Here is a 13,739-nt window from a genome sequence, read left to right on the forward strand (position 1 = left end):
AGCCAGGAGGGCTGAAGCCTGCACATGCTGGTGCATAGATCTTGTGTAACATCTGTGAGGCATGGGTGTGGCCACAGGATTGGATGGAAGCCATGAATAGCCCATAAGGCAACTGGTGCTTGAGGCTCTAATGGGGACAGGAAGGCTACAGCTGCATGTCCAAGGGGCAAGGGGGAGTTGGACTGCACTTACTCTGGGACCCTGGGGCAACCTACCTTTCCCACTAGAAATAACTGCATCAAAGTGTGGCAGGTGAGGAAGAATGAAGATGGTTAGTGTGGGGGGCAGGAGTTGTGTGGTTGCCAGGGGCTATCACGGCTGCCCCTAAGGGCCGGATCCTGTTATACCGCTTGTCTAGAATGACCTCTGGGCACCATTGGACCTTTGAAGTTTTTTCCAGGCCTATACAGAAAAGACCAAATCAGGGATGTGCATGTTTTTCCATATGTTCCCAGGAGTGGTCTGCTAGTCCCTAACCTTCCCAGGCCATTTAGGTATTGGAGTTTCCCCCTGTATCTTCCAGTTTGTTGAGGACTTCCTTTCCACAAATTCCTCATGCCCCTTGACTAAGAAATAAGCTCTCTGAATACAGTTTTAACAGGAAGACATGAAAGACGGGGTGGACCCACATGTTGGTTTGTAGCTACAAGTGGAAGGCTCAGGATTGCAATCAGATTATAGAAATAACAGAAAAGTAGCATTGGAAAGGACCTTCAGAGGTTATCTGGTCCAAGATCCTGCCTGAGGCAATCAGACTTATCCAAACCATCTTGTTCAAATCCATTGTCTAACCTATTAACAAAACTACATACGCAAGTGTTTATGATGGAGATATGACCCTAGGCATTAGTGGTCCAGGTTGGCAGCAGGGAGGATGGTTTCAAGAGGTTGGATAAACAGCAATACCTTGTCTCGTGCCATGAACATGGGTGCCTCAGAGCAGGCTGGTCTGCATAATGCTTGTAGGCCTGCCTGAGGGGACCTTTCAGGTATTTATGGATATGTTGTAAGTGGGTTATTAGTTTGGAAACAGTGAAAGTTGAAGAAACATTAAGAAGGATTGGGTGATGGAACCCAAAGTTACCATAGAAGGGGCTGTGCTGGGCCTCACCTCCACCCAAGTTGTAGGTGAATTTGGCCAGGGGTAAGAGGGCAAACCAGTCCATTTAATGGAAATCTAAGAAGCAATGTAGGTGTTGCTCCAACACTCAACCTGACCTTTGGTGGATGGCAGGCTAACTAGAGATGCAGCTTCACCCCTAAAAGCTGGAGAAACTATTGCTAAAAGTTTGACATGAACTGAGGTCCACAGCCTGTATTGCACTTAGAAACTGAATTTCTTATACCTAGTGCTTTAAAAACTGACACAACACTTAGTTGATGAATAGCATAAAGGCTTGCTTTAACAACTACCAACAAACTCTAAAACTAAGTAACAGAAAAGGAAAAGACTCTTCTTTAATATTCAATAAATGTGCTAGTACAGTCCTTGTATTAGCTTAGCTGCACAGAGATCTTTACCCAGTGCAGGCAGGAAGCAGTTCTTGTACAGCTTTACAGAGCATGAGTCCTTCACTTGTGCACTGGGTGGTGCAGGATGGTTTCTTGATCTTTCCTGGACTGCACACCTCTTGCTGGCAGTTCTGTCGTGCTTTTTCTACTGTTTGAATTGTATAGCTTCAAAGCATTCCTTCCTGAGAGTTGGTTAATCAAAGTCCAGACAAAGCAGGCAAGGACAGAATTAACATATTAGAGTTGTATCCTGTTTGTGTGTTTGTGAAGTTTGCAAGCTTTTGATCAGTTTGGAATCAAATAGGATAGGTATTGACTGAATGAGATACCTTTAGGAAGTTAATCACAGAATACTATTTTTCAATAGTTACTTTAACAATGGAGCCTAATAAAGAGCTGCATCAGATGGCTTATGGAGATAGTGAAGCTCAGAAACCATTGGATACAATAGGTGTGAGTTTTGGGAAAATACCCTGGTTTAGCATAATAAACATTTAGAAATTGACTGCCTATTTTGAGAAATATGCCTTAATTAATAAATGCAAATGTGAGGCAGTGAGGATCAGAATAGGTGTGAAGTGTTAGATGCAGTCATATAGCATAAAACTTTAGACAGGTCCTGGATGTTTGCTTTGGAAATAGATCTTAATCAAAGGGGGACATGTGTTAATCAGGATATATTTACAGTCATGTTTTCACTGCACCTTGGCTTTTCTTGTCTCTTACAGATTTTGCTTTGAAGTGGATATTTTAGTCCTTTTGTTTTCTTTAGTGACACTTGGCTCAATTGAGATACATATGTAGTTTGGAGGTTTCTCCCCAGCCCATTTGGCTTTCTGGCTTGCTCTCTGAGTCTTGTTATATACATGTAATGAGTGTCAGGTCTTTTGCCTGCAACTTTTAACTGTCACTTATTTATTTATTTATTTATTTATTTATTTATTGCTGTGGTGTGGTAGCAGGTTGAGGACTGTTATCAAGACTTTTATTATCTCATGGCCTGGGTCTGGTATTGGCTACCGCAAACACTCCACTCTCTTATACCTAATGGGTTGCAAGCCATTAGCGGAGTCTGATTTTTCTTTGTGGCAGGCTTGTTACCATAACCCCATCTTGCCCCATCCAGTGTCTTGCATTTTTGTGCAAGGGGCACTGTTCATAGCCAGCAGCCTGATTCACTACTAGCAGGCATCCCTGTGAGCTAGAATATGTTCTGCGTGAACTGAGCTGTTTCAGTTTGTGAGCACTCCATGGCAGGGGATGAAGTACACCATCTTGCTGAAGAAGTCTATCATGAGGATTATCATGTGGTCCTAGGACTCAAGGAGGTCAGTGACAAAATCAAGGGAGACCATGGGAGGAGTGGGTAGAGGCTGAAGGAAACCAAACAGCTTGGCCTCTGGATTTTGGTGCAGGAACAGGTCTTGCAGGAGGTGATATAGGTCTTGATGTCTACCTGCATCTTTGGCCACCAGAAATTTCAGGCTAGTCTTGATGTGGTTCAGGTGCCCTGACGCTGGGGAGTTATGGCTAAATATAAGCACCTTTAACTGGGGTTGCCCTCTAGGGACATACAAGCATACCCAGTGATAGGCCCAGCCAGAGGTGATGGAAGATACTACCCCCTTTAACCTGAATTCTTGTCTTACTCTTGGATCAGGGGTTCTTAATATGAGGGTGACTAGTAAACAGGGGATCTCAGCTAAGGGAAGAGCTGAAGGTTTCCATCAAGTCCCTCTCTAAACCCATTTGTGAAATTCTTGGGCCCCAGGATTATTGATGGGTTCTGTGGTGTCTCAATACTCGTTCTTCCACACGATGATATCTGCCTTGCTATTGCAGACTCTTGGCCTACAGGTAATTGTAAAACTAAACCTGTAGGAAAACGAGGACCAGCAAGTGTGTCATCGGTTCAGTCTTTTTGCTGACCAGAGGTAGTCCAGGTTCCTGATATCAGTCAGAACCTCTAAGGGGTGGCAAGCTCCCTCCAAGCGGTGGTGCCTTTCCACGAAGGCTGCCTAGAAGCTCCTGGTACCAGGTACCATTCCTCAGGTGTTATTTTTCTGGAGTAGTAAGCACAGATGTGTACTGAAGAAATATAGTAATACTTTCTATTTTAAAAAATTCCCACAAAACACTTCATATGTCCCAGACTTTACTATGAAACAATGAGTTGAAATTCACTTCACGCATTTCTGCGCTCATGTTTTCTCCTTTGAATCTACCCCCCTTGCTTTACTAGGTCACAACCAATGAGGTGCAAACTTGTCTTTATTATGAGTCAAGAGCTAAATGTTAACCACTGGAGTTCTTCACAGGGCTGGAAGGCCTAATGCATAGTCCATGATATTCTGGGGTCTCTAGCACCCATTAAATCTTTGGGTAGTAAAAAAGTCTGGCTTTCATCATCTCTTCATGATCAGAAGCCAACTCTGTCCCAGATGATGCCATTATTAGCTGTTTCAGAGATGTCCACCTGTCTAGCTTCTCATAATCTGGATAGGTGGAATGACTTTTGGTCCTTTGCTTTCTTGTATGAGGATCTCATACAAGATCCAATTCTGATCTTAGTTGTAATCCAGAATTATACAATGTCATGATTGGGACCCTGATCAGCCATCCTCATAGTGATGGCCTCAAAATATCTTTTATGTAAAATGTCCCAGGGGCTTCCTAAATCCTCACTGCTTCCCACAATGTAAGGAAATGGCATGGCTGCAGACTGGTGATGGTGAGGCATGGTACCACTCTAGAGAGCAATAGAGATAGCTAGATGCTGATTCCAAGAGTGTGCAATGATAAATGAAGACACATTAGCTGCTTGCTAGCATTTAAACAGGGAGATAATATCTACTTACAATTAGCCCAGAAAAGAAGAGGACACAGGCAAACAGACAAGTCAGTTCTGGAAGGATGCAAAGCAGTGTGGGACTGTGGCAGGAGAATAACCAAAATCAGAGGCAGTTGAGATGCACATACCTACAATTATACATTAATTTAATATTCAGTGAATTTGCTCTAGTTTCAAGCAGGGGTATAAAACACGTATTATCTTGCCATTTAAGATGTTACTGAGAACAGTGTTGTGTGAATGCCTGTTATTTTAATAAGCAGCAGTGGAACTTAGTATGAATCAGATTCTCTTCCAGTGTAGACAAGACGCAACTTGGCACCCAAGTTCTCACAAAATATGTGTATGCATCAGTGATGCTTGGAGCTTTCTATGTACCATACTCATGTGTGTATTTGGACTTGCTGTATGCCTAATCACACATTCTACAGTTGCAACTGAGGCAGTTTGGAAAAGTATGTCTCAAGTGGCTCTCTCTAGCAGTTTTATTGTTACATTTTTGTTATAGTCTTTTCTAGCTCCTCATTCTCTCAGAACACAAGGTTTACATCTTTTGGGGAGTTTCACAAGGGCATACATCACAGCAGTGCAGAAAAGGCTTTCAGGTAGGTAGTTTTCCTTGCTGCTGACTCATTTTCAGTGCTTCTAACACAACAGCAAAATACATCTGATTTTCATCAAGAAACCTTTTCAATGAAGAGTCTGAATTCCTTAGAAAGCCCACTCACCTCTGGGCATTAGCTGAGAATTAACAAAAAGCCTTTTATAGCTAGGAATAAAGAGAATCCAAGAGCAAGCATCCTAGCCAGTGATAATTGTTTATCGTAACAAGTTTTCCCTGAAGACTTGTTCACAAAGAATGGAAAACTACTCCTTATTCAGAGGACATCTGTGTTTCAGAATCATGAGGTGGTTGAATCCTAATTGCACACAAAAACTAACGTTTAAAGAACATCAGTAAGATTGCGAAGTCAAGCACTCAAAAGTTAACAAGTAATAGGATTATCACGGCCTCTTAACTTTAAGCCCCCTGCCCCCAGCATGCATACACATTATGATACAGTCTCTAATTGCATGACTATGTACTACTTTGCTACAGGAGTCGGGCTTCAATCCATGCACAGATGGGAACTCCAGGGAGCACTCGGGGTAGGTAGTAAAGGAAGCTGCTGTCTGTAGAGCCCCTGCTTCATGTGCAGCTGTCACTGGATGGTATGTATTGAATGAGGCAGGGCATTACAGGAAAAGAAAGGACAGTCACGTTGCTAAGATAATTAAATGTTATCGTGTAGAACTGTATACCAAGCAAATCACTTAAACCAAACGTCTCGTGGGTTATCACTAACGTGATTCTTACTGTGTGTGTGTCCATCTAAAAAACCCGAGGGTCTGATTTGCATAAGTGCTGGGTAGCATCAGACACTGCTGAAGGTAATGGAAGCTATGTTTTCATATAAAGAGTTCTACATCATACTAAAATCCTGAAAAAGTAGGTACCTTGCGTCTCAAAATGGGCACCCAAAGTAAGGGATGCTTTGGTCTTAATTTTTTTAGTTTTTTTCCCCATCTGGAACATGATACTAATCTCTCTCACCTCACAGGAGTTTTGTGAAGATACATGTACTATCATGATGAATACAATAGAACAGTTGTAAAATAACTTAATGATTCTCTTTCCAGAGAGCACTTTGAAGAGTGTGCAGAGAGTAAGGCCTAGGCCCCTACCATGGACACTGAAAATAAAACAATATTGAATAGCTGCTCATAAAGTGAGTGCCTTCAGTGGGGCAGGGGTCTTGTGGGGAAAAAACAGTATATGATCATGTAACTAAAGGATGTTTCATGATGCCTACAGATGAGGGGGGCCCAGTTATGGCTGTGTCACAGAGCACTGAGGTGCCCTGCTCCCAAAGAGGGGAAAACTGCTAGGGAGGAAGCCCTAGCAGGAAATAAGGAGCCCAGCTGTGGGTTGCTGGGGCAACCAGGGAAGGTCAGCTGACCAGAAGGGGCAGGGCCTGGCTCCCTTATAAACCCTAGGGGCTGGGGCCAGAGGCAGTTCCCTGCTTTCTGCTGAAGGGGAAGGAGCTCTCTTTCCTGGGAGAGAGGGGAAACCTGATACAGGAGCTGCATCCAACATTGCTGAGAGTTAAAGTGTCACTGGTAGGACTGAATGTTGTTAGGGCTGGGTGGCTTCTGTTTGTTATAGCTGAAGGGCTTGCGTTTATGTTGTTGTTTGTGACCGGTGGCTTGGGAGAGACTATTAGGGGTTGGAGGAGGCCTCATGGGGAACTCACAGAGGAATGTGAGGACCCCAGTGCCAGTGAGGGTGCAGCGTTCGGGGTGCACAGACCCCAGCCCTAGAGAAGGGCAGTAGAGAATCCCCAGAGAGGGGGCATTACTGACAAGCCCCAGTGCGGGCATGGTGAGCCCCAGAGAGGGTGGCTTGACAGAGAAGGCCCTGAGAGCGGGGCAGCGGTATTGAGGAGCGCCCTGAGAGGGGGCAAAAGCCTCAGAGAAGGGGGCAGTTACTGAGATGCCCCAGTGCAGGTGTGGTGAGCCCCGGAGAGGGGGTGGCACTACCGGGGAGCCCCAGAGAAGGGGCAGTTACCGAGAAGCCCCAGAGGAGGGGGCATTACTGGGGAGCCCCAGAGAGGGGCCAGCGTAACTGAGGAGGCTCAGAGAGGACAAAAAAGGGACCAGATCATAATTAGAATGAGACGTAACATCTATTCCATCGGCGAGGTGTGCACTGCAGTGCAGGGGAGGAAACGGAGCCGCAGATAGCACCCCCTGGCAGCGGGGCAGTACAAGGGCAACCTCCTGCTAATTAACACCAATTAATCAATTAACAACAAGGCATGGCAGGCAAGTAGGCAGGCAGTTGTCCCCAGGAACAGGTGTGTGGGCCACGTTTAGGTTGGCCCAGATTGTGTACCTGTCACACTGTATAGGCACCATTGATTCGGGCATTTTTTTGATATTGTGTGTGACTTTGCGTCCTTAATGGTCTTTCAGTATGGATTTTTTTGGATGCAATTTCTTAAGTCTTTAAAACAGTAAATGGAAACAACATAAATGTGTAGTAAAAAAGTCTGTATTTCATCATCTCTTCATGATCAGAAGCCAAGTCTACCCCAGAGATGATGCCATTATTAGCTGTTTCAGAGATGTCCACTTGTCTAGTTTCCCATAATCTGGACAGATGGAATGACTTCTGGTCCTTTGCTTTCTTGTATGAGGATCTCATACAAGATCCAGTTTTGATCTTGGTTGTAATCCAGAACTATACAATGTCATGGTTGACCAGAACCAGATCCAGCAGCACCTTTACCCTTTGTTAGCCCATAGACTTCTTGAATCAAATGGAGCTCATCAGTGCAAGTGAGGAAGCTATGCGACCGATCAGGTTTGGCTGAATGCTCTTCCCATGAGATGTCAGGGTGGCTGAAATCGCCCATGACGACCATGCACTGAGAGCATGCAGCCTCTGCTAATTCCCTAGAGAATTCATGGTCAAATGCTTCCTCCTGGGTAGGAGGTCTGTAATAGACCCCTACAGTTATCCGCTTCACCACATTCTCCCTGTATTTGAACCCAGAGGATTTCAAGGTGCCCTCCTTGGGTGCCAATGTCTGCTTGTAGGGAAGTGTACTGCTTCTTGACATAGAGAGCTACACCCCCACCCTTCCTCCCAACACAGTCCCTCCTGTACAAGGTATAGCCATCTATACCTGTGGTCCACTTATAGGTGAAGTCCCACCAGGTCTCTGTTATCCCTATGAAATCATATTTGTTATTGCTTAGCAGAAGGGCCAGTTCCTCCTGTTTGTTCCCCATGCTCCTGGCATTTGTGTACAGACAGCTAAGCCTGCCATTGGAAGCCCTAGGTTTCTTTGTGCACTTAGAGTCCCATCTTTGGGCTGAGGTCGGAGTAAGTTCCCTGGTGTTACCTGACCTGCTGATTATGTGCTTGTCACTTCCTGGGCTTGCACTGATGGTTGTCCACCTGTCCTGTGGCAATCTTAGTTTAAAGCTCTAACCCTCCTTAGTTTAAAGCTGTAACCCCCTAACCTTAAAATGAGCTCTAATAACACACTTTCCCTTAGCTTTGTTCTGAAGCAGCTGTACAGTTTGGGTTGAAGTTTCCTAAAAATATTCAGCCTGAAGAAGACATCTGGCATGGAGGATTTCAACCTGATTAGCTGGAATCTGGCAAAATTATAAGACCCCCCCCAAAACAGGGTCTTACAATGGGGAACAAATAGCAACTTTAATAATATGTAATGTAACAGGTTGCACCTAGAACATCATCCCCCCCCCCCTCCATTCCTCCAACAGGATTGTGTCCCTCCCATGGCAACAGCAGAAAGTGGCAAAGATCCATGTCAGCCCTTGAGAATCCTTTGGTAGAAATACCTATAATACTTCTTCCCCTTGCCCTATACTCTCCTTCCAATACATACTGATTTGGAGCTAGTTTCTGGGGTGGACAAGGATGGCTTTATTTCTCCACTCCCAGAGGCCTTGGAGGTTACTAGAAACTGGACAAGTAAAGAGTGCATTCTGTTGTCTCAAGAAATAACAGCTCTCCTCCTCCCTGATTGGGCAGAGGGGAAGTGATAGGCACCATGCCTAAGGGAGGGTAATTTTCCTCTTTTCCCAACTGTGTAGCAGAGAAGGGGAAAGAGAAATTTCAAGCCAGCAAGAGAGGTGGAGTGGTGGCTGCCAGGAGAGGTACATCAACTACCCAATGCCACTGAATGTCACTTGGAGAAATTCAAATAGCCAAACACTGCCCAATATTCAGCCAGTTCCACAACTGTTGTCTTCCAGTTTGTTTTCCCTACTTTTTAGGTTCTATTCAGTATAACTATACACGTCAGGTAAAGTAAGCAACAAGTGAGCTAAACAGAGAGGAGGAAATATCTGCATGAGGAGGTTCCTTTTTGTTTGTGAAAAGGGATCCCCTTGGGGCTTTAATTCTGCATGGTCAAAATCAGGAGTGTTTGCATTTGTTTTTACCCTGGTCTCCCTGTATAATCTTATATTGAATTTGATAAGAGAGACTCTGTGATAGCACAAGAGCTGTGGGCAAAACCCATCTCTGGGAATATACTGAGAAAGAACAGAGTCTGAACCAGGTCTTTGAACTCAGTGCTAACTATACACTTCTTAAGGAACCAAGAGCACAGAGCTGGGATTAGTTTTCTGAGTCAGTTCCGTGGAGGCTCTCCTAGAGGAAAGAATAATGTACCGCTTCCGCTTGCTAACAAGAAGTGAAGGGGCAGGGGAATAAATTGCATGAGAATCTGTTGGAGTTAATAAAAGTTAAAACAAAACCCCATAGTTGCCACTCACCAGGCTGAACTTGTCCTTCATAGGTCCATAGTCGCTCATAAGTTTGCTTTTTGTATTCAGTTTCAGGATGTCACCGCTTGTAGTCCCAACATAGAAGTAACTATCATCATGACCCATTTAGCAATCATTCAAAAAATTCAGTTCCAATTTCTAATGGGAAAAAAAAACCTACCAGAACCAACAAGATACATGGATGGACTGACAAGCAAGAACATTTGGGCCACAGGTCTTACTCTCAATATGCTTTTGTCTCCTTTTAATATGTTGTGTAAAACATCTAGCAATTCTGGGTGTCATGGCCATGATTTTAAAGAGCACCCAAAAATCCCACTTATTTTAATGGGTGCTACAGGATTTCAGCATCTTTGAAAACCAGGCCAGATACAAATAATAATGCATTCATCCTGCTGCAATGATAGTTTTGCACTGAAGGGCTCTCTCACACTGTTGCAAGCCAGTGGCTAGAGGATGCTGCTGGTATAGGTAAGAAATAAACTGATGACCTGCAAGGTGTTACTATTTTTATATTAATAAGCTGTTGTTCAGAGTCATTTGCTGACTGCTTTTCTCATGTAAGCACTAGGAAGAACATATGGGGAATGAGTACAAACTGCTGCCAACAATCACAAAAGTTGCACACTGCTTCTTGCATATACTGCTTTAAAAGCTTACGCCTATGTGTAGAACAAGCAGAAATGCCTCCTGGGGACAAGCTGAGATAGTCAAAGGCCCCTACAAAGCAATAGGAAAAACATTAACACTCTGTTTCTTAAGTTTCTTACCACCTAAATAGCTTTTGTAAAGGGAAATATGTTTGTGAACTTTTGTCCCTCAGAAGCACTTCTTTCTCCTTGTGTAGACAAAGCCTTACTTTCTAGCACTAACAAACATCTCATCTCTGCATCTGGAAAAAGCCAGGACAGCAGCATTTCCAACACTTTGGGCTGAAGCAGGACTGCCACAGATGGCATCTCTCTTAGCTATGCTCCATACAACCACACTGCAAAAAACAGAGGAGGAGATTTGGTGTCAACTTGAGTGGCTTGGAAACATCATAGATCAAAATGAGTCTGACCATCTTCCCAGCTTAGATGAATAAAGGGTTGTGGTCACTTTATAGATATTTTAACCAAGGGAAATTTTCAGCCATGTTGTCTTATCTACAGAGATATGTGTACTTACAATTCATGCCCCTTCTTCATAAAGTAGTTTAATGATTAATGATTTAATGGGCATTCGTCTCTCAGCATCTAATGACCATGATTCAAATTATGTCTTCTGTTATCAGTAGAAATTGATTTGATGGGTCTAATCCTGTCCTCACCATAAAGACAGTACCCCAAGGGTGTCCACCATATGGCCCAAATGGAACAGTTCCACCCAGCCTGCCAGTACTCCGGCAGGGTACTGGACATTGGGGATGGGGCTAGTGGGGTGTGGCCAGCTGCAGAGTTTGGGGTGCCTGGACACGGATGAACATGGCCAGCTGCAGCAGGGGGCAAGCAAGGGCTGTGCAGAGAGCAGTGATATGTCAGGCTTTCAGGCCTAATTTACTGTGAAATACCATATCTTATTGCATAGACCACAACCCCTTTTCCCACGATCCAGCTGCTGGAAATTGAAGTGGACAGTATATGTGAGAAATATGGTAAGAGCAGGTTCTGCCATTTAAGGGTGAAACCAAAAGCAAAATCTATACAGATCCACAGGCAGCAGAACAATGGGCAGGTTTAATTCATTACCTACTTAGTTACTTAAAACAAGGACAAATCTTTTTGTATTTATTCTGACTTTGAAAAATATGGTGTATATAATCCAGGGCATGCATATGTGAGAAAATATGGTGTATGCTGTGTAAGCTGGGAGAAGGTATAAATGACACCAGCTTAGTCTCCTCCTGCTTTTTGGTGTTTACTAGAAACAAGACTCACAACAGGACGGGGGGGGGGGGCAAAGCATTGGAGTCCAACAGCTTGTTTCATCTTCGAGTGTGGAAGCTGTCTCTCTCTCACCTGGCCCACAGCTTACAAAGCCAGTCAAATCAGGAAGGAGGGAGAGTCCATATTTAAAGCTTCTTACTTGCCATCATCCTGGCCTCCCAGTGACACCAAATAAAGGTCATTTGGAGAGAAGGCCAGTTTTTCTACTTTTCCCTTGTGAGGTGACAGCCGGGCAAGCAACTCTTTCTTTTTGTAGTCCCACAAAATCATATCTGCCTGAGATCCAAAGAACAAGGGGTCAGAACAAGAGTAGTATTCAGAATGTACTTTGTTGCTTTTGTAGCTAAGCACCATGATTCAACGATGCCAGTCTAAAGAACATAAAAGCAGCCTTCCTTCCAGCCCAGGGCTCCAGAGGTTTACATACTGTTCAGATTAGCCCCATTCAGAGACACCAGATTTGTCACTTTAATGAATGTGTTTCATTTTAAAGTCAATGTAATGACAGGGCCAACAAGTACTAAAAGAAGATAGTGCTACAGTCTCTTCCTTGCCTTTTTCAAAGAGTAAATGCATTAAACTTCACAGCAAACCCTGTGAATAGGCAAAAGTGAGGCACAAAGGTGAGATTTTCAAAGTATTAGACATCTGAAGATGCAAATAAGTGCCTAGTGGGATTTCAAAATTCCTGAATTCAGGAGTAAGCAACCTACAGGCTGCAGGCCAAATGCAACCAGGAATCCAGTCCATGTTTTATGAACAGTGTATTGATCCCTTGTTGCATCCTAGCAGTCAGATCCCAGCCAAGTTCTCCATTCTGCATCTCATTGTGGTGGGCTCGCTGCTTTTGCCCCACAAGCCCAGCCTGGAGAAGGATACTTCAGATTGGTGGAACATTTCCACCAATCAGGTAACAGCTGGGAGGGGCTTATCCCACCCCTGCTTGGAGGCAGGGCTGAGGAGCCCCTGGACCTGATTGAAGACTGCTGTTTGCAGGTCCAGCAGACTTCAGGGGCGGGGTCTCCGGTGTAAATAAAAGCCCAGCGTACTCAGATGCAGTGAAGGATGGTGAGGAGCTCTAGAGATGACCATTATCTGGACCTTGCCTGAGCCTCGATGGTGCATGGATTGGCTCACGGAGAGCCAGCTCCAGGAGCAGCTCAAGGCTGCTCAGGCCCCACACAGTGCGCAGGTCAGCGCATGGGGAATCAGCCCTGGGAGCAGCTCAAGGCTGCTCAAGTTAGCCCCAGCTCTAGGCTGGATAACCAGAGCCCCAGTGTGGCTCAGCATTAAACTAAAAGAGCCCTGGTGCCCAGAGCAGGGCCTGGGAAGGGGAAAGACCCCTGGCATGAGGCTGGGGACACAGAGTAAGTGAGGGCTCAGCTCCCATCGGAGCTCCCTGGGTGCCCAATGCGGGCCACAGGGCCCAGAGGGAAGAGCCCTCAACTCGAGGCCAGTGGCTCCAAGAGCCCTGAGACAGCGTGGGGATCCAGAAGCCAGATTGACAGCCCCCAGACGAAGGACCGTGAGTTACTGGGAACCCAGGTCCTGCAGGGGAGGTGCACCTGGGCAAGGGACCCTGGAGGCAGTGGGCCTAGGGGGAGAAGACCCTATTCCATCTGAGGGACCAAGTGGTTGGAACCCAGATAGGGTGCGTCTAATATCTGGTAGAGTTATGTTTCCTATTTGGTATCTATTGTTATTGTTGGTGTTATAAATAGTTGGATGTATTAATTCTATATAATGGGCTTTGTAAGGATGCTTTATTAGCTAACCCACTTGTGGTATAATTGCTGGATTGACTGTCCTGGGATCCCCCCTCTTCTGGGCCTGAGGCATGGGTACTTACCTGAATGCCATCCCTAGGGCCGACTTCCTCCAGCTAACAGACCTTTATCTGTATATTTGTATCTATATCTAGAATTATATCTATCTTAAAGAGTTTTATATAACTCAATAAATTGTATATAGTTAAGAACTTTGGGCTTGGGCTAATTCTATAGGGGAAAGAGGGATCTGCTCGAAATTCTGGCATCCCTCTCACAGCACCCCCTCCTGCCTACTTGTCCTATCCAATT

The 13,739-nt window shown here is 44.8% G+C and overlaps 1 pseudogene; it reads right to left on the minus strand.

Moving 5' to 3' along the window:
* The window catches only part of LOC132252191 (cilia- and flagella-associated protein 52-like), a 35,971-nt pseudogene extending 23,956 nt beyond the window's left edge, over positions 1-12,015 (minus strand).
* Positions 12,016-13,739: the final 1,724 nt, after the last annotated feature.

This window comes from Alligator mississippiensis, chromosome 8 (genome assembly GCF_030867095.1).
Source record: "Alligator mississippiensis isolate rAllMis1 chromosome 8, rAllMis1, whole genome shotgun sequence".
NCBI classification, from domain to species: Eukaryota; Metazoa; Chordata; order Crocodylia; family Alligatoridae; genus Alligator; species Alligator mississippiensis.